Source organism: Panthera leo, chromosome B4 (genome assembly GCF_018350215.1).
Source record: "Panthera leo isolate Ple1 chromosome B4, P.leo_Ple1_pat1.1, whole genome shotgun sequence".
NCBI classification, from domain to species: domain Eukaryota; kingdom Metazoa; phylum Chordata; class Mammalia; order Carnivora; family Felidae; genus Panthera; species Panthera leo.
Genome location: NC_056685.1, coordinates 56,946,919 through 56,961,295, shown reverse-complemented (window position 1 = coordinate 56,961,295; position 14,377 = coordinate 56,946,919). Strand labels below are relative to the sequence as shown.

Genomic DNA, 14,377 nt, shown 5'->3' with positions numbered 1-14,377 from the left:
CTGAATCTACCCTTTTATAACATACCTTCATATAGTATAGTTTAACTCATCATCCCATCTTGTCTGGGTATTTTCAAGTTATTGATTTCTGCCCAGTCACTTCTTTCTGAGACAAATTTATAGCTCTGAAGAAAATATTCTAATTGCTTTCTCCCAAGTTCTCCAGTTAAGAAGACTGGGCATATAATGTATTACTTCCCCTTTATCCATCTTTAGCCTTTTCCTCACTAAAATAGTAGAGGATATTATTTTTGACTATTGGTTTAGTATCAGCAGAATGACATTTGGAAAGGTGAGCCAGAAACATGATGATGATAATGATGATGATGATGGTGATGGTGATGATCATAATTGGCACCTAATGTAAATCTTACTCAAAGAACTAAAACACACTAAGTTATGGAATCATGTTTGGATCCATTATGAAAAATTTAAATGCTTAGTCCAAACTCATTAAAACTCCTTAAAAGGTTGTTTTTTTCCTGTAATTACTACTCCAATTTTTTTCTAAAGTTTTTCAATTATTTATTTTAAGAGAGAGAGAGCAGAGGGAGGGGAAGAGAGAGAATTCCAAGCAGTATCCTTGCTGTGAGCACAGAGCCCAACACGGGACTTGATCTTGTGAACTGTGCGATCATGATTCTGAGCCGAAACCAAAAGTCGGAAGCTTTAACCATTCAGCCACCTAGGCACCACCATTATAACTCCAAGTGTAAACCAAACTGATTAAGTTCTAACACATACAGGTGTATAAGAGGCACATATAGAACAATGTATTAATACATTTCTTCTGACATGCTCACCTATCCTGCTGGCAGTTAATAAAATGCAATCCATACATTTTCTTAAGTTCCTTGCACAAGGAGAAGAGACAATGGTGGAGCAGCCTCAGGGGGATGGAAGTAGACCTATTTAATTTCTTCTCAAGAGTGGAAAAAGAGCCTCAGCTGGCATGTGTTGTAGTACTTGTGCCATCCTGTATATTTTATTGGGTCTCCCCGAGCCCTTTATTACCGTAGGTGGGTAGTCAGCCTGCAGCTGCAGTGAGCTCACTTCCTGTCTAACTCCCCAGCCTCGTTTCTCATTTCCTACCATTCCCTGCATCACTCTTTATGACTTTTGCTCTAGTAATGCCGAGTTGCCTGTGGCTTTTCACAGCCACCATGCTTTTCTTTGCTTATGATGTTTCGTTGCAGTGCCTTTCACCTTACTTTGCACCTGGGTGATGGCTGTTCGTCCTTAATATTTTCTGCTAACTCTTAACGACTCCCATCATCCCTCCCTTAAGAGATTCTGTCTTTGTGTCTCTCCTCTATTAGATTTTGACTTCCTAGAGCAGCATTCCATTTTTGAATTATTGAAAAAAATCAAAAGAGGAATAATATTTTTTTTTACTTTAAAATATTTTATTGGAATCCATTTGATAAAACCAAGTACTTGTTTACGAAAAAGTCGTCAAAGTGGCCTAAATGATACTTAAATGTCTCAAAATTTCCTAGCAGTTTCTTTTCCTCTAGTAAGTTGACAGCTACCCACACAGGTTAATGAAGGAAAGACAGATGCAAGTAAGTTCCTAGGATCTACCCACTACCAGATTGGAGACATCCTTTGTGTCTACAAAACCCATTGTAGCCAGGGAGAAAGGACATGGCTCTTCCCTACTCAATACAGCCTGTAGATGGAAGTGGCAGGACCCATTTCCTAGGCATCCCAGACATCTCTACAGCACTTCTTCAGAAAGACAAATTCCAAACTTCAGCCCTTCAGTCAGATCAGTGCCTAATCTGTGAAAGGCCACTGCCCCAGCAAGGCTTCGTGAATAATCATGCTAGAAAGATGAAAACAGCACAACCAATGGAAAGGACAAGCAAAGTTAAGGCCCTCTTATCAGCCCCTTCTCAGAGACTCAAGTATCCAGTTCTCCAAATAAGAGTATTTTATTATGCATGAACATTATATGAAATTCAAATTTGTGTCTATAAATGAAGGTTCATTAGAACACAGACAGGCACATTCATTTATATATTGAGGTAGTGTACCATAATATAATGTACTTTAGGGTTACACTGGTAGAACTGAGTAATGTTGCCCACAAAAGCCTAAAATATTTGCTCTCTGGCCCTTTATGGATAAAGTCTGCTAATCTCTGTCTTGGAGGGCAGGGACAGAGTCCCTGTCATCCCATTATCCAAAGCTTCTAGTGTAGTGATTCCTAGTTCAATGAGTTAATTAAATGGTTGAATAAGCTATCTCTGACCTGACCCTCTAACCCACCCTAGGGTTTCTAGCTCTCTTCCTGAAGGAAGTTTAATAGAGGAAATAATGAATTATGAAGACCTGGGTGCTAGTTTTGCTCTCATCGTTGTCTGTATAACCTTGCACAACTGCTTTATCTTTCTTTATTTAAAAATAGAATTATTACATTCGATGGATTTCATAGTTCTTTCCAGGTATATAATTCTAGAGATATTCTATCAATGTCTTTGTTAACTCAGTATGCAAAAAGAACAAAAACAGGTTTGGAGAGCTCCTTATTAAGAAATGTGGTCAAAAAGAACAGTGAACTTTTACAGATCAATTATACATCAGGTTTATTACTGGGTTGATTAGGTGTTCCACTGTAAATCAAACAAGAATCAAGTTTATTGTTGGTCTGCACTATGAATCTCTAGTATTAATGTATTGGGGTAGAAGATAAGATCTTTTGTTGTAAGATCCGTGGCTTATAATGTATCTATATTGTTTTTTCAATAAGTTTGATGAAAGGCAATACTTTTATTGAAAGGCAGACACTTTTAATGTTAGATTTTGCTAGAATCCTGAATTATTCTGTTTATTCTCTCTTTCTTTTTTAATCATATTTTTTTCTCTTCTATGTACCTGCCTCCCCAGAGGTATTACAAGCTAGATCAAGGGTAATGTTGATACTCATCCTACCTACCTACCTTATTTTCTAGATTATGAAAATTCCAGAGTCCTGACATCTCTAAAGTGACTTCCTGATTCTAACAGAGGTGCCAGTTGTAGTCCTGGACAGTCATGAAGGTATCTTACATGAAAATATCACAACATAATTTACAGACTCTTTGGATGAAGACCCTTGTGAAATTTATACCCTTCTCTGATGTATTTAAAAGGACAATGAAAAGGCAAACAAAGTTAGACTTTTTATTTAAAAGATTCTTACTTAGATGAGAATATTCTTGAGTTAAATTGATCATCACAAAAACCTATAAATATAGTACAGATAAAAGAACTAAAATAGATAATTTTAAAATATTATTCAAATGGATAATTACAAATTTTCTACTGTTTGCTATATACAGCATTAAAATGCAGCATTGAAGTGTAAAAGAGTATGTTCTACACTGTTTGCTAAAAACCCTAACTGGTTAAGTGGAATGCCCAAAATAGAAATGGCCTCTAAATTAATCTTTTCCATTTTTTACACATGTAGGACTTATATGTTAGAAGTTGATGAATGGTAGGAAAATGTGTCCAATAATTTAAAAGCTGCTAAAGGAAGTGAAAAAAATGTGAACATCCAAGAAGAATTTCATAAAAATATATTTTCTAGAAGCTGCGTGTCTACTTTTCTGAAATAACCTCGAGAAATAATAAATAGATAATTTTACATAGCCTCCTCATTTCTAATATTAGGGTCCTGCTGCATTGTTATCAATCTTTTTTGTTGCCTTCTGTAGAAATCTCCTTTTTTTTCAATTTTATTTTTAATGTTTCTTTATTTTTGAGGGAAAGAGACAGAGCATGGACAGCGGAGGGGCAGAAAGAGAGGGAAACACAGAATTCGAGTCAGGCTCCAGGTTCTGAGTTGTCAGCACAGAGCTAGACTTGGGGCTTGAACTCACCAACCGTGAGATCATGACCTGAGTCAGAGTGGGGCATTTAACCCGCTGAGCCACCCAGGTGCCCCTGTACAAATCTCTTATATTGAGGGCCTGCAAGCAAGCAGTGTGCGACATCTCATTGTGAAAGAGAATACATTTACTATAACCTATTTGCTTCAGGGTTTGCTGTGTAGTCTATCTTGAATCAGGTTAGCTACCATCAAGTATGTGAAGGGCAAGTCTAGAGAACCGGTTCCAGTGAGTTCGGAACTACTGTATGTTAAACAGTTCTTCAATTCCACAGGGAATATATGTTAGGGCAAATCAGTATTACTGCCACTACTTCTAGATTTTTCATTCTGTTTTCACTCACTAAATATTTGCCAAGCCTATTCCTCTATTTTGGAATTCTAAGTGCCATTAAAAACATACCTGAAACACATCTGTAAATGAATATTCTTTTAATTTATAAAAATAAAAAGCATTTTAATATTTTTATTCCCATTTAGATTATTTCACCTGAAAATCTATTGTTATTTAAATGTCACAACTCACCTTGTGATTTTAAGGGGGAAAATATTGCCTTTATTTTGCTGCATTTGCTATAATTATAGGCTAATTAAATGGCAAAATATCAATAGCATTATTTTATTTTTTTAATATATTAACTAACTTCAATATACATAGTTTAGAATGTATATCTCAAATTACATTCATAACATATAAGGAGATTATTTTACTCATTGTCAAAAATATAGACACATACTTTCCAGAGCTCAGAAATTATAAACTTCCTTATGAAAACTCAAGGATGCATGTTCTTTCTTCTGGAGCAAAAATGGTACACGGATGAAGAATGACAGTTTAAAAGTATGTAGTTATGTCTAAAACAAAAACATTTACTTGCTGAAGGTTGGTTTCTACCTGTGATGACTACAGAACAGCATGTACTTTGATTAAAATGCATTTGAAATACCTTCTTTCTATATATTTACCTTTCGCTTTTCCTGAGCACATTTAAGGCTCAGAAACACGGTGATCACGTCCTGTGATGTGTATGTAGGTGAATGAGCTAGTACATCTGCACCCTTCCTTTCCTTATCTTCTCTGGGTGTCCCTGAGCTCTCCCCAAGCTGAGACAGATGGCTGCTGGTTTAGTTATGTGCGTGGGAGAGAGGGACTTCCACATGTGATTTTTACCATTTGGTAGTAATTAGTTTGTTGTATAAATTAACATTAACTGAACCATTCTTCAGGCATTGTTTGTAATTATCTTCTTTGAGTCTCTGAGTTGTATAAAGAGATAAAAAGCAGGGAAGGCATTGCTCCTTCTTTTATAAAAGTGGAAAAATCTATCATTAGACAGAATAGATCAACAATTACTATTGTATTCCCAATAGATGAAAGACTTTGAAATAATTATAAAACAGGAAAACCAAGATTTTTCTGGAACTTAATGGTTTAGAAATACAATTAGATTTTCTGAAAATGTGTGATTTTTTAAAGGCAGAACTGAATGTAAAAGAAAAATGAAATACAGTTTGAGGGTTGTTTTTCACATCATTTAGCAAATTTCTTTTGGTTCTCACAATAACTACCTCTTGAAGGTCACTGTCTGTCTTGTCTTTTTTCTTCCTTATATGTTGCATACTTTATTTAGATGCTTTCAAATGGAATTATTTTAGTGTACATTTTATGAGAAGCATGTATTTTTCTGAGATGTAGCATGCTGATATTCATCTTTTTTAAACAAAATTGTTCATGAGTGAGTGGGATTTTGATAATTCAAGCTTTAAACTCTACCGAGTTACTATTCTCTCCTCTATCCCCAGTGAAGATGTTGAATATGAAGGAAACAATAAATAACCTATGTTTCTTTCAGTTTGGTTTTGGCCTTGCTTATATTATTTAATATTATTTCTGAATCTTCTTCTGGTGTCTTTCTCTAAAGAGATCTAATAGCTGATACCATATAACAGATTGTCCTTTAAAGCATAAATGTTTCTTTCTGAAAAAAAAAAATTCCCATCTGTGGTTTTCCTTTGAGAATTGCTCTAAGAAACTACCAAGAAGAACAAATTATTGCTAGACATATTTTGACCCAAAGTATTTAAAGTGTGTCATCACACTTTTACTGTCCATAACACAGTCATAACTTTGATGTTGACAAGAAAATATGATGGTCATTATTCTACCAAGAGTTTCTTTATTGCAGCCTATTAGGTAATAAAACCCCAGTCACACCAGAATTAATATTTGTGTGAACCTGTTATTAGATTATTAATAAAAAGAGAAATATATATATCATAAGTAGCTATTTTCTATCATACAGTTACTGATTAGATATTAGTTGTAGAAGCTATAAATACCAGAAGTAATTCATTTCCTGGCTTTAAAAAAAATATTGTTGCAATTTGGTTCAAGGAATACAATTATTTAATGAGTCTCCAAGATTTAAAAATATTTCAGTACCATTGCAAATTACTTGGAAAAATAAGAACATTTTGTCCTTATTTAGAACAGTTACACTTAGTGCATCTTTTTGTGTGTGAATGAATAAAATTAAGATGAATAAAAAGTTTTTTAAATTAATTTTAAATCTGTTTGGTTTTGAATTGTTAGATAAGCCATTCATGTATTTATGTTAATGTGAGGTTAAAAGAGCTTTGCCACTTTTTTTTTTTTTTAAGTAAGACTGTTTTAAGAAGAGTTTCTGGATTACTGCAATTGAGGTATTTTTTAAGTACTTCTAATGCAGAACTTATTTTTATGAAATAGGGAAATGAGAAATAGTTTGTGCCTAGGAGTTTGGCCTACCCCAAAAAGTGTATCTTCCTATGTTTTCCATAATCCACTGAGATTCTAAATCATGCTTCTGCTTTGCATATGTATCACTTTTAACCATTTTTATAACCCCAAAGTTTTGGAATTTTCAAAAATTTTGCCTCCTCAAAATTACTTATACACATGTATTTTTTTTTCTCAAATGAGAAAAAGGAAATCATTATCGGCTAGTTTCTTTATTTGGGTTGTAAATTAAAAAAACATAAAAGCCTTATGCTCTGTGCTTTTCATTCAGTGTCTAGAGCTGGCTAAGCAGGAAGCCAACTTCATCCTGAAGATGTTTCCTCTCCCTGCCTCCCAGGACAGAGTCATACTTTCTTTTAAATGGGGGCCAGTATAGATTTGGGTAAAATTTTGAAGAGCAAACTTTATGTCTACTCAACATCCATTCCATATACTATGTGTTATCTGCAAATGATATAAGTATAATTTTGACAAAACACTTTAATAGAATGGTTTTTGATTTGTGCATATTAAGATTCTTAACATTAGGCCAAAATATTATTTCGTGTGAGGGGAAGTAGTCTTTATGTTCCTCAGGTAAATTTAAGTCCTAATTCTTGAAAGTGATGCAAAATAAACACTTCTGATTTCAAACTGTTTGATTTTGCTTTGTGTATGTACTTGTGCTCATAAGAGCACATGAATCGAGGCTTACATGCACCTTTTGAAAAAAATCACAATATCCTATCATTCTCATTCATATAAACCTAAACCATTGTTTCATTGTTCCTCAATTCAAAAAAAAAATTATTTCAATATTTCTTCTTTTGGAAAAATGGTTTTTAGATGAAAACCATCAACTGTTGACAAATATCCTACACAGAAACCCACTGAATATATTTTGTGACCACCATTTGAAATGCAGACTCTTGCATGACATGATATATTTTGGAACCAGAGATAAGAAAGGAGGGGGAAAAAAAGAGCAGCTCTTCTGTGGCTGTGGCTGTGGCTGTGAAGCTCAAAGAGAATACATTAATTAACCCAAGAGAATTTCTAGGAAGCTGTACTGAGAAGCTATGGCTTTGAAATCTAGTGATCTTTATCCACTGTTGGGTTTGGGTCAAAGACCTTGGATAGAGAAGGAAAAAAGGGAAGGGGGTACATTATAGGAACCAGATGTTAAAAACTGATAAAGGCTGACCAGCCCCCTGCTGCTGGAATCTAACCCCACCTCCATCAAAAAGGTGACATTCTCCTCTGAAGCCCCTATGTCCTTCGAGGAGAGAGAGAGACACAGTTCTGGCTCTGCATTTTTCCTTTGGCCTACCTTGTCGAATGGCCCTAGAAGACTAAACAGGTGTTATCTACTTTTGATTTCAGTGCATTTAAATTAATCCTGTCAGCTCAGCTGTTAAAACAACTGTCATCTCCAGCTGTTAGTAATTTTCGACTGGGCACTTTCACAGGTTGCCAAGATCTGAGCCTGCATTGTGTGTCTTTCTGAATGCAGTAGAGTAACAATTTGTGTTTTGGTTTTTTGGTTTTTTTTAAAGGGGCTTGTATTGTGATGCTGCACACGTTGATATGATCGTAATAATAATAATTTCAGAAGACTCTCTGGTACTGTGTTTTTCAATATGTAAATAAACCATGTACGGTATGCCACTTCTATCAATATCCTGTGGACACGTTACATAACTTTTTGGCATATTTAATTAAATAGCCAATAAGTCAACTTGGAAGTCCTAAAAGTGGGAGAAATAGTAAAAAGTTAGAAGAAGATAGTATTGCACGTGCTTATAAAGCTTTCTGTGCTTCCAGAAACAATAGTTGCTTCTAGCTTTATTTTTTTCTTAAACTGAAGTATTCAGTAAAATGTTTTGTTTCTTTTTAACAGTTTGAGTAACTCTGCACTTTCAAGCATAATGTAAGGTTTCTGGCTTGATCTTCTCCTATTGGACATTTTAAATCATAAGAGGAATTTCTTGTGTAATTTCAATATTTGGGATCTATCTCAGTAGCTCTTAATGCTAATATTGTGGAGGGCAGGAAAGGCTATTATGAAATTCAGTCTATTATCAACAATTGGAACTCACTGAAAATGTGGAGTGATCTCAACTCTATCAAAGAAAGACTTTCATTTGCCATTCATGTAACCATCTGGAACCCATGAATATTCCTCCTATCCTAACCTTACACATTGTAAAATCAAAAAATTATAGGTTTTATTTTTCTTTTATAAAGTCTTAATTAGGGTGTTAGTTTTTTCCTGTTAAAAAGTATGTTTCAAAAGAAAAAAAGATATAAATTACTTAAATTGACTTTAAAGTGTTTATGTTTAGAAATAATGCAATCAGATCAATAATGAAAATAATTTTCACAAAAATGTACTAGCCTCAAAATTTCTGGCCAACAATATTGTACTTGAATTCATGTTATACTGATGTGGAATAAATTACACTAACTTAGTTTAACTGAGTTCTATGTTTATTAATATCTGAGGCATTTGTGATTCCATATTCATATAAATTTATTTAAAAAGTAGCTAATTTTGGAGAGGATATTAAAGACACAAAGTAAATAGTTAAAAATGTAATAAAAAGTGTACAATGGAAAGTATTTCTCTTTCCTACTCCTATCCTTCACTCACTCAATTCCTCTTTTATAAGGATTCATGTAATGTGTTTTCTCCTGTGCATCTCTGGATTTATTATGTGCATACACATATAGCAATATGAGTGTGTATGTGACAGGGTGTGTATCTAAAGGATATTATACATACATACATACACACACACCCAAAATTTGGATGTCATTACCCCTGGATTTATATATTAGTTAAATAACATTCATTCCCTAAGGAAGCATGTGTGTACATGAAGATAAAGGAAAAGATTACAACATATATGATATACATGTGTACCAATTACATAATTTATTAGAAGCGAATATTGTAATTCACATTGAATAAAGAATATTTGATGGGACTCTGTCAATACTTATCAAAATTAAAATATATCTGCACTTTGGCTTAGTAATTACAGTATTAGAAGCTGAACATTCTCACATATATATGTCAGAATTAGTAAAGTATATTATTTGTGACATTGTTGTGGAAAAACTAAAAATTTTATACGGGATGATGTAAGTATATTATTGTGCATTCATCGGTGGATTTCTATGAAAGTGTTAAACATTAGAGAAATTTATCCATAGAAATATGGAAACATGTCTATGATTTATGTTTTAAGTTTAAAAAGTTGCATAATAGTAAATATAATATCCTTTTTTAGAAGCATTTATGTATATTTGTATATTCATTTATTTTAAGTATTTAATATTTATCTGAATGTATATATAGTAAGTTATGAATACATGTTTTATTTTGGCTATTTTATTAATATTTATAATAACATTACTAACATTATAAAATTTTATTAATATTTAATTTAATTACTAGGGACTTGATCTTAATAAAAATGAACATCTTTAGTAATGCCAATAAGAACTACCAGCAGTTTTGTTTTAGTTTAGTTTAGTTTTGTTTTCTTAGAAAGAGAGCATGAGTGTGGAGAGAGGGGCAGAGGGAGACAGAGAGAGAGAGAGAGAGAGAGAGAGAGAGAGAGAGAGAGAGAAAATCCCAAGCGGCTCCATGCTCAGCGCAGAGCCCAGAATGGCGCTCAATCCCACAATCCTGGTATCATGACCTGAGATGAAATCAAGAGTCAGACACTCAACCAACTGAGCCACTCAGGTACCCATTTTTAGTTTCTCTAAACACTAATTTACATGGGAAGAAAGTCATTAAAAACTAATATAATGTAGAAAATATATGTGTGAAGTTGGGGGTGATGAAGTAGAGTTGGGGACAATAGGAAAGCTATAAAAAATGTTGATTGAAGGCTTTATTTCCAAAGCTGTATCTGCAGAAAGAGGAAAGAGTTCATATGACTATGCTTGTTCAAACATACAATGGGAGTCTTAATGGGAAATAGATAGGCCTTGCTTAAAAATATATTCTGTACATATTCTGGTAAAGATTAATGTATTTGAATTTATAAGATAGTCTTTGTATTAGTTTCCTCACGCTGCCATAGCAAAGTAACTCAATCTGGGTGGCTTAAAACAAGGGAAATTTATATTTTCACAATTCTGGAGTTTATAAGTTTGAAGTCAAGGTGTCAGCAAAGTCATGTTCCCTCTGAGAACCTTAGTAGAATCCTTTTAGAATCTTTGCCACTTTTTAGCTACTGGTGTTGGCCATCCAGCCTTGCCATTCCTTGGTTTGCAAATGCATCACTCTGATCTCTGGCTCTGTTGTCACATGGTGTTCTCTTTGTGTTTTTACATGGCCATCTTCTTGTAAGGACCCCAGTCTTAGGACCTACCCTAATAATCTCAACTTAATTAAATCTGCAAAGATTCCATTTCAAATTAAAGGTGAGAGTCACAGGCACTAAGTTAGAACTTCAACATACATTCTTTGGGTGAATACAATTCAACCCATAACTCTCTTAAAAATGTAAACACAAACGAGTAGATAAGCGAATTGACCATTCATAAATTGCAATGAATCACATCGGAATTTAAATTGATATATAAAAATAAATATTGAGGGGCGCCTGGGTGGCTCAGTCGGTTGGATGTCTGACTTCAGCTCGGGTCATGATCTTGCGGTTTGTGGGTTCGAGCCCCGCATTGGGCTCTGTTCTGACAGCTCAGAGCCTGGAGCCTGCTTTAGATTCTGTGTCCCCCTCTCTCTCCACCCCACCCCTGCTTGTGCTCTGTCTCTCTCTGTTGTTCAGAAATGAATAGACATAAAAAATTTTTAAAAATGAAAATAAAAATAAATATTGAGTCATGAAAGAGAAATAAAAATTTTAGGGGCACCTGAGTAGCTCAGTTGGTTGAGCGTCCAACTTCAACTCAGGTCATGATCTCACTGTTAGTGAGTTTTAGCCCCACATCAGGCTCGCTGCTGTCAGCCTGTCAGCGCTGAGCCCGCTTCCAAACCTCTGTCCCCCGCTCTGCCCCTCACTCACTTGTGCTCTCCCAAAAATAAAAAAATATATATTTAAAAAGGGAAAGAAGGAAAAATTTTAGAGTTCATAGAGGTCTTGATACAGGGCACTCCACCTAAATGAACTCTTGAGTGGGAAGTCTGGACTTCTCAATGTTGACCCAAAGGGCCTGGGCAGATAGCTAGAAGTGGAGAAAAGGTAGGAAATGATGAAAGGAGGATGAGAATGTCACAAAGTAAAAATAAACAATCAGAAAATGTTTATGTGCCCCTGAAAGCCACCTTGTTGCCCAGAGATTCAGCTCCCAGCCTATCATAGGCTTGAAGAAATTTGTAACACCTCGTGACTGGAAGAGCTATATTTAGCATTTATAGATGTTTTATTGTAACTTGTATTTCCCTTGTGACCCGATTTTGCCAAACACCCTTATTGTTTAAAAAACAAAGCCAGAAATATGACTGCAGTTTGCTCAATGAAACCATGTTGTTTTCTTTCCATGCCAGGATTGTGACTACAGAAAAAAAAAGGTTGTTGTTGTTTTTGTTGTTTTAAAGGAGCAAGGATAATTTTTGCATTGTAATAGCATCTCAGTTTTTGGTTTCCATTTTACATTGATTCTGATGCTGTCAGCCAAAGATCAAAAGAAATGTTTGAGTGAAGCTGACTCAGGCTGACCTCTCTGTATTTATGTCCAAGTTAAACATGTCTCCACCACCTATTAGGAGGCGAGTGTTGCAGTGAGACCCGGTCCTCTGACTTGAGTGCTCAAGACTGGGGAGGAGAAGGCAGTGCTACATGCTGCTTGACCTTTCCTCTGTGAGACAGGGGTGTCTTCTGTATTCCTGCCCCACGCTTTCTTTCAAGCGTTCTTAGGAGTAGTGTTGAGAAATGTTAGGTCTAAGTGTAAACGACTGAGTTTTCATTGAACTATGGAAGGTTAATGGATGAGGGGGGAAAAAAACTGAGATGGGAAATGGGGGAAACTTTTTCTTGGCTGTGAAAGGCATTATTGTAAGTCAAAGCAGGGAAAGAATAGACACAGTCACCATTTGCCTTTTTTGTTTTTTTGGTATTCATTTTACCAGAAGAAAATGCGATTACTTATAATGTTGATTATCTAAACCTTAAACTATTTCTTATTTCATAAATTCAAAGAGTGTGTTACAGGGATGCATTCCATCTGTATGTACAATGCCCTTAGAAAAGTGGTGAGCAGATGCTTTCCACAGCGTATATTGTCTGTTCAGGCAAATACGAAAATTTAACTGCACATACAGTAAATTATTCAGTCAAGTATGAAGTTTCAAGGTTATTAAGAGGAAGTGGCAGCAGTATATAGAAAATTGGCAGACTACAAAACTTTCATTTAGATGAAGATCTTGACTTTGTTCTATATTGTCATGCTTGACTATCTGTTTTTATGTTGACAACCAGTCTGATCCTTATCTGTCAGACTCGTAGCACGTTGTGTTTAAGTTGTATAACATACATAAAAAAATTTCTCTTTATCTGTTAATGGTAGGAAATAGGTAAAAAAAAGAACCACCATAACAACAAACTAATTTTGAGTAGCTTGAAAGATTATACTAAACTTAGTAATGCTACTTTTTAATAATAGTAGGTAACATTTATTAAACATATAGTTTTTTCCTCAGGCATCATGCACTTTAGACCTCTCTCTCTCTCTCTCTCTCTCTCTCTATATATATATATATATACGTACGTATGTATATATATGTGTATACACACACACACATACATACAAACACACATACTATTATAGATGAGGAAACTGTTGTCTAGGTGGGCTAAATAAATTGACTAGAAAGGTAGTAAAAGCAAGACGAGCTCAGATATGTCTGGTACAAAACTAGCTTTTAAACCATTGCAGTATATTATTTCTCATAGATTAAAACAATATGATGAACATAGTTAATATGAATGAGTTTATGAAATAATGCACGAATTAATTTATTTATATTGATTTTTTGATAAATACCTGGGCTTACAAAATAATATGACATACAACAAAACAAGTAACAGGGACAACCTTGTTACACCAATTATGTTATAGTATCGAAGACATTTTTTAAAATATATCAAAATCTCCATGCAAGAAAAATATATCAGGAAATAATAGATTCCATTACAAAGGCACATATTTTGTTGGAGAAAAGAGTGGATTATTTCATGATGTAGTGATGTACCTGGAGATAGCCAGTATTTGAATAGACAGAGATGGAGGGAGGGCCCTCTAGGGCTTTGTCAAGTGGGATTGAACTGGGATGAATAGTTTAGTGGTTTAATAAAAACAAACAAACAAAGAAACAAAAAACACAGAGGCTAAAATACATCAAGTATTATCACAAGGAATAAATAATTTAGTTTATTGGGGATATAAGGAAAATAAATTGAGAAAAGGAAAACAAAGTAGATTCCAAATGTAGTTTAGGGTCAGGTTGAAGAAGCCCTAAGTATATAAGGTTCCTGGTAGTTCAGTTGATTATATGTCCAACTCTAGGTTTCAGCTCAGGTCATCATCTCATGGTTTGTAAGTTTGAGCCCCACATTGGGCTCCGCACTTGCAGTGTGGAGCCTGCTTATGATTCTCTCTCTCTCTCTCTCTCTCTCTCTCTCTCTCTCCCCCCCCCTCCCTCCCTATCTCTGTCCCTCCCCCACTGGTGCAGTCTCTGTCTCTCTAAAAATAAATAAATAAAC

General features: G+C 34.7%; 1 protein-coding gene across 19 annotated transcripts in view; it reads left to right on the top strand.

The window, feature by feature from the left end:
• The window catches only part of SOX5 (SRY-box transcription factor 5), a 1,003,938-nt gene that overhangs the window by 718,899 nt on the left and 270,662 nt on the right, over positions 1 to 14,377 (top strand). Inside the window, exon 1 of one of the 19 annotated variants that reach the window (XM_042946071.1) lies at positions 2,977 to 3,045. The exons of the other annotated variants lie outside the window; for them this stretch is intronic. The gene's annotated coding sequence lies outside the window, so the exon portion shown is untranslated. Of the gene's footprint in view, positions 1 to 2,976; positions 3,046 to 14,377 lie in introns of those variants that run through there. 19 annotated transcript variants of the gene reach the window in all.